The sequence below is a fragment of the Bidens hawaiensis genome, unplaced genomic scaffold (genome assembly GCF_021521415.1).
Source record: "Bidens hawaiensis isolate Kalapana, Puna unplaced genomic scaffold, B.hawaiensis_p1.1 tig00073214_1, whole genome shotgun sequence".
Lineage (NCBI taxonomy): Eukaryota > Viridiplantae > Streptophyta > Magnoliopsida > Asterales > Asteraceae > Bidens > Bidens hawaiensis.
In genome coordinates, this window is record NW_027502753.1 from 7895 (window position 1) to 14795 (window position 6901).

The window sequence follows — 6901 nt, forward strand, 5'->3', positions numbered from 1 at the left end:
CATATGAAAAAGTAACATAAACCTCGATTTCACACACAAAAAAAATAGTTTTAGCATAAACTTTTTTGAACTTTCTACTTATAATACATGTAGAAGAAATTAACTTAAAAAATTTACTTTTATAATATATATATTCTTAATGTAATGGTACGACTTTTGAGTTTAAAAGTCAAAGGTCAATTAGATACAAGAATGTTCTTCCCCCCACATGCATGGAAATTTTGTGTACGTTTTTTTCTCCTTTCACTCGGCCAAAACACCTACCTTGTGCTTCTCTATATATACACTATTCCACAACGATTATATATTGATCATTTCTTCTGAAAAGAAAACCAAAAGATCACACGTACAACCAATTTAGATCGCACCGAAGAAATGGTGACGCCCGGGTTTAGATTCTACCCAACAGAAGAAGAGTTGATATCGTTTTATTTAAAGCACAAATTAGAACCAGGCACAAATTACAGTTTGCAACAAAGTATCGAGGCGCTCATACCCGAGCTTAATGTTTTACGATTTCTATCCATTGGACCTCCCACGTTAGTACTTCATTTACATCTTTAGTATCGGTATTTTTATTCATTTTATAAGTTGGTGTTAATGCCATTACCGGTGTCGGTTTGTCCTAGAGTGGACTCTTACGTAAATGATAAATATTTTCTGTCGTTTAGAAATCTAATACGTGAGAATATGATAACACATAAAATTTTTAAAACGTGTAAAAATACTTAGCATCGTCTTTTTATTCATTTTCATATATTAAAAAACTCTTTGCTACAATGGTGTAATCTTATAAGTTTATAAGTTGGTGTCCATGCCATAAAGTGATTACCCGTGTTGGTTCGCCCTAAAGTAGATTATAAAATGTGTACGCATTTCATAAAAAGAATTATTATTTTGCTTTAAATCCCGACACCTAGGAATATGATAACATGTAACTTTTATATAAGATTTTTAAAAGCACAACATCCTACAATTTAAACAGAATATTCAAGAGATAGGGCGGTTAGGCTTGTAAACGAACCAAAAGTTTAGTGCACATAAATGTTCATAAACAGTTCGACGGCAAGTTATAAATAAACCCTAAAATAAAGAAATACTTGTGTGTTGCTATATATGCACAATTTTCATCTCATGTATTATGTTTGTGAACCAGAATACGTGGGAGAGCGATGTCGAGGAGACCCTGAACAGTGGTTCTTTTTCATTCCGAGACAAGAAAAAGAAGCACGAGGAGGAAGACCATCTCGCCTCACAAGTTCTGGCTACTGGAAAGCCGCAGGCTCGCCAAACATTGTTTACTCTTCTAGTAACCGAGCCATCGGGATCAAGAGAACCATGGTTTCCTACAATGGTAGAGCTCCCACCGGAACAAAGACCAAATGGAAGATGAATGAGTACAATGCTTTCCAAGATCAATCCTCAAATGACAGAAAACCAACGGTATATTATATTATCATTCTTGTTAATTAGTTTCTTATTTAATTTAAAAATTGTGTTATCCAAATTGAGTAGTCCACGTACGAGTAGACGACCTCTATTTTGGAAGACAGAATACATTTTTATTTATTTTTTCTTCTTCAGATTTAATTTAACATACAGTTTAATTATTATCAAATCATTTATAATTTTTAATATTTTAAAGGGACCTCTTTTATATTTTGATGTAAATTTTGACCGAAACAGAATTATATTAAAAATAAACCAGTATCTTCAGACCTTTTTAAATAAAGTTATGTATTTAGAAGTTTTAATAGACATTATAAATTATTAGACAAAAACCAAGTTGTATGCTCGATCAATAATATTAGAAAAAGAACATAAAATTTACAAACATGCAATTGTTGTTTTTAATAACGATAGGGCTGTAACAATCTGAATATTAACTGAACCATTACTCATTCGAAGAAAAGTTTTCATTTAGCTAAAACGCACAACCATAATACATATTTTGCTCGTTCATTTTTGTTGGTTCATTTAAATTAGTTTAGTTATGTTAATATATGTGTGTTAGGCTAAGTTTGTCCGTTCAAATACTAGTACACTTTTATATGTGAAATTACAATCTAGAGTGTGGAGTTTATTTTGAGTCTATGGACGTAGCCAAGGGTAGCACGTACGAAGCCTCGTAGGTTGTCAAAGTATGGTTGTTTGTTAACTAGACAATATTATGGAGATGTGTTTTGGAGGGTTGTTGTGGTAATCAATTTTTGAGATAAGTGAGGTGGGGGCATTTTGGCATGTGTAGGAAGGGCTTGGCAGGTTTTGACAATATGACTTGGTCTACGCTTGACATAACCATTATGGTCGGGTGTGTGACACAGAGACTCAGATTTATTGATTAGCGGATATAGCCATATGCATTTTGTATTATGGTTTACAAATATAATGTAGTATTTGTATCCGTCAAAAGAATGAACTGGAAAAGCGTAATTATAGAGGTGCTGAGGTGCATTAGAAGATAATGTAGATTGATAACAGGATAATGAATGGCTCTTGTTTATTGACAAGAGTTACAATTTTTATCCAAATGGGAAATGCATGGAATACAAGTAGACAAAAATTCAAAGGTTTTGTTGTTGGAATGACCCAATATATGATGCCAATGCTTGGTGTTGGTCTATTTCAAAGAGAAGAGTGACGAATGACATGAAGACCGGAGTTTGGAATTTCGATCCTTGATGACGAAAAGAAAGTCAGAGGGTTCAAGTGGTGTTGAGTGGCGCGTTTGTATTGGCATCGAGTCCATGGTTTGCTGTTGGGCTGCGGTGAGTGACAATAGCATATGCATGTTGAAGTATGAATTCCCGGATAGTTTGTGGTGGTTTGAGCTAAAGTAAGCTAGCTCTTGGCAATTAATGAGTTTCTCATGCAACTCATTAAAGGTGATGGGAGTGTCTCGAGCATGAATCATGCATAAATTGTTGGCTTATGATATTCTTGGTCTAACCCGTTAAGGATGATGTCGGTTGCATCTTCTTGACCGACCAAGATATACCTGTTGGTTGCGAGATTGTTTGTACATATTGAAGTACAAAGGATGATGAAGCTAGTCTAGAGAAGCTTCATTTTCGGTTCGGATTAACCTAGCTACCCTAATCAGGTTTATATTCCACATTATGAAATACTCTCAAAAAGAATTTTAAAGAGATAAAAAATATCGAATAAAAACAGCTTATATTATTGTTTACAATTGAAAAATATAAACGAAAATTGATTTCATATCCTACACAGATTCTTGTAATCAGAATAAATTTTATACCAATGTAATCTCATTTCATTCCATTTTCTTACATTAATGTTATGCAGTTATCATAAATGTAGTTAAATATTCATGCAACTTCTAACTTAATTTTGTTGTATGACATGCAAACTAATAAAATGCAGTTGATGAAAGAATTCAGTTTGTGCCGAATTTACGTGAAATCAAACGGTTTGAGGTCATTTGACAGAAGGCCGGCTTCAGGTTTGATGATAAACGAGCAGCCACCAGCTGATTCTCAACCCCTTCAAAATAACGAGCATCATGCAAGCACATCAACTGGACCTAGCCATCCGGCGATATTAACGAGCTTACCTGATACTAGTCATGATAACTCCTCGAATGATAATCAAACTGTTGATATTTATTCTTACCCTATGACGGAAAGTGATGACCTACTTTATGGGATTTGGAAGACTATATTATAGATAAATGGTTCTAAGTGACTGAGGTTAATTAAGCATGCTTTATTTTGTTGGATTAATCGGTTTGTTCATGAGTCACGGTTGACCAAGTTAAGGTGTCATATGTATAGAATCAGTCCAAGTTGACCAAGTTTAATTATGAGATGTGAACGTGAGACTTAGAACAAGTGAGAGTTTGAAGTGTACGTGTTGCTGAAATAGAAGAATACTTGGTCAATTTCAGCTTGTGTTGTATGTGTTTTGTTTTATTATAATCTTGAGTACGTGTTTCCCCATATCCTATAGTCTTCGGCATGAGTCGTTTGATTGTTATTGTTTTCTTTCCTTTTTTTTAAATGGTATTCTAAAACTTAATTATTTTTTTTAAAATGGTATTCTACAACTTATAGTCTCCTGACTCTCATAAGGCATGTTGACTTCTTCCATGACATTGAAAACTTAAGAAGAAGATAGGAGGAGTTCATACGCAACCCGTTCCGTACTTTAGTTTCATGTGACTAAAAACACTTAGCATTCCAAGTCTTTTTAGTAAACAACGAATGCAGACTTTTCGTATCAAGAATGTGTGTTGTATATAAATGTTTATGGGATATAATATTAAAGAGGCATATAATTAAAAACAGAAAAAAGAATAATTTTAGCTATGGAATAATATTATATACACAATCTTCATTTTTTTATTATAAAATAATTAAAAATAATATATTTATTTTGTGGACCAATACAATTTAAGAGCGTTTGTACTTAAATCAATTATAATAATACATAACTTACATATAAAAATTATATATAATCATTGCTTATGGCATAGCCATTTGAATCTCATCTTAACACAATTCTCTTTGGAGGGGCTTTTTCACCATTCACGTCATCATCACGTAAGAAACAGAACATCGAAGCCTCTTTTCATAGTTTCCTGCTATGGTTTAAAGTTTAAATGTCCTTACCGCCCCAATATATATATATGTATATTTATACATATATATATATATATGTATGTGTGTGTGTGTGTGAGAGGGAGAGAGAGTGAAAAGTAGGATGACCCCACCAAAATACCCAAGTCTCCCGTCTTCACACTACCGCCCACTCCTATGCCGCCCCCTTCCCGCTACCCCCCCTTTTTGCCCATAGAGGATGGTCTAACAGTGTTTGTAAAATATCGTCACTAGGGCATCTATTGCCAACACTTAACATACTAGAGTAGTGCTTGGTATTCATGAACGATAAGAGAATGGAATAAATCATAATGAGAGAACAAAAAATATGATATTTGGTTGGTTAATAAAATTTTATAAATGATTATACAAGGAATCGTATTCCATCAAAATTAATTCTTTGCACCCCCTTATTATTATTGTTGTTAGAGAAAATTACTGTTTTCGTCCATGTGGTTGCAAAGCGGAGTCACATTGAGTCCCCAAAAAGTTTTTTGAACTGGTTGAATCCCTGTGGTACCAAAAGTGACCCAAACGAGTCCTTTCCGTTATCTTTCTGTTAAACAACACTTTTAAAATGAGGGGCAATATAGTCTTTTCAACATATAACAAAAAAATAATACATATTTAAAATGCAAAAATAGATCATTTCACATCTAACAGAATCTAAACGGAATTCCGGCGACCCTTTTGGCTTTCTGGGCATAACTGTCAAAGTTTAGAACCAGTAATCCTTGTTCCTTCAACCGGTGCTCACTTTCAAACCAGAACAAAACCGACCTTGGTGGTGGTTGCCGTTCCAGATCTGGACCGGAAATCCAACCATCGTATGGTGGCGACAGCAAACAGAGTATGGTGACCTTCCGTGACAGCGAATGTAGTATGGTGGCAACATAAATAACAGCGGTGGCTAGGGTTCCGCCTTGCTCGCTGGTTCAGAAGATGGTTTTCAGAGTAAGAAACAGCAACGACGACGACTGAACTAGGGTTTCGTCCATAACCAGGTTCCGGCGAGTAACCTCGGTTCACAGGTGGCGTATAGGAGAGAGGAGGTGATGAAACCCTAACTTCTTATCAATTTTTCTATCTTATCTTCAATTGATGAGTTGGTACAGTGGCTTGTGGGTGGTGGTTTTACTGGCAACATTTGTTATGGTTAATTTTATGAAGATGGGAGATAGTTGGTAACTTTAATATATATTGTTTTTGTGTTATAAGTTGAAAAGACTATATTGCCCCTCATTTTAAAAGTGTTGTTAATAGAAAGATAACGAAAAGGACTCGTTTTGGGTCACTTTTGATACCACAGGGATTCAACTAGTTCAAAAAAAATTTCGGAGACTCAATGTGACTCCGCTCTGCAACCACAGGGACGAAAACAGTACTGTTCTCCTGTTGTTATTATTTTTCCATTTCATTTTTCTATTATCCTACTCAATCGACAACATCACTTGACAACCAACACCGCCACCACCACCATTGCTCGTCGCCACCACCACCACACACGGCCCCCACAACTTTTGTAGAAGAAGAATGCGGGAGGTTAGAAGGAGCACAATTCCAGATTAGTGATCACTACCAATGTCTATCAACACCTAGTAATGCTCCTCGTCCTCATCTAAAGAGGTTTAATTATTTTCATGTAATATCATTATTATATCTTTAACAAAGGACTAACACTTTGTCGGTAATCCGTCCTTCTGAAAATAATAAAATGTCTAGGGGTGTCAGTAGTAAAGTTGTCGGTACTCCGTCGGTGATCTGTCGGGAATACCCGTCGGTGATCTGTCGGGAATACCCGTCGGTGATTTATCTGTAAACAAATTACCCAAGTCGTGCGTTCTCGATGGATGTTCACGGGCAAGCTGATCTGTTGGGAATACTCGCCAGTAATATGAAAACAAAGAGTGATGGACAATGTTATAATTAGAGAAGATCTAAGAAATAACTGCAGCGGAGTATTTTTGTTTAGTATATATTCTTAATGGGAAAAAATTCTAATACAATAATACCTTAACGTATAATAGGTACGTGAATCCCCTTTTTTCACAAAATCGATCAATGAAATCACATCCCAACATCTCGGAATCGTCAATACATATCCAGTTAATCATTGATTCACCAAAAAAATACAGTTTTGGATGGTTAATCAATCATTTTTTTACATTTTTTCACGAAAACCGTTTTTTAGCGTTTTAGTTTTTTGGCTAAACGTTTTAGGGTTTTGGTTGAGCGTTTAGTATTTTTTCCCTTGTTTTTGCCTTTGAGCGTCTCGCGTA

General features: G+C 35.0%; 1 pseudogene; it reads left to right on the forward strand.

The window, feature by feature from the left end:
* Nucleotides 1–1134: 1134 nt before the first annotated feature.
* On the forward strand, nt 1135–3690 carry LOC143606152 (NAC domain-containing protein 90 pseudogene; annotated as a pseudogene).
* The last annotated feature ends 3211 nt before the right edge of the window (nt 3691–6901 follow it).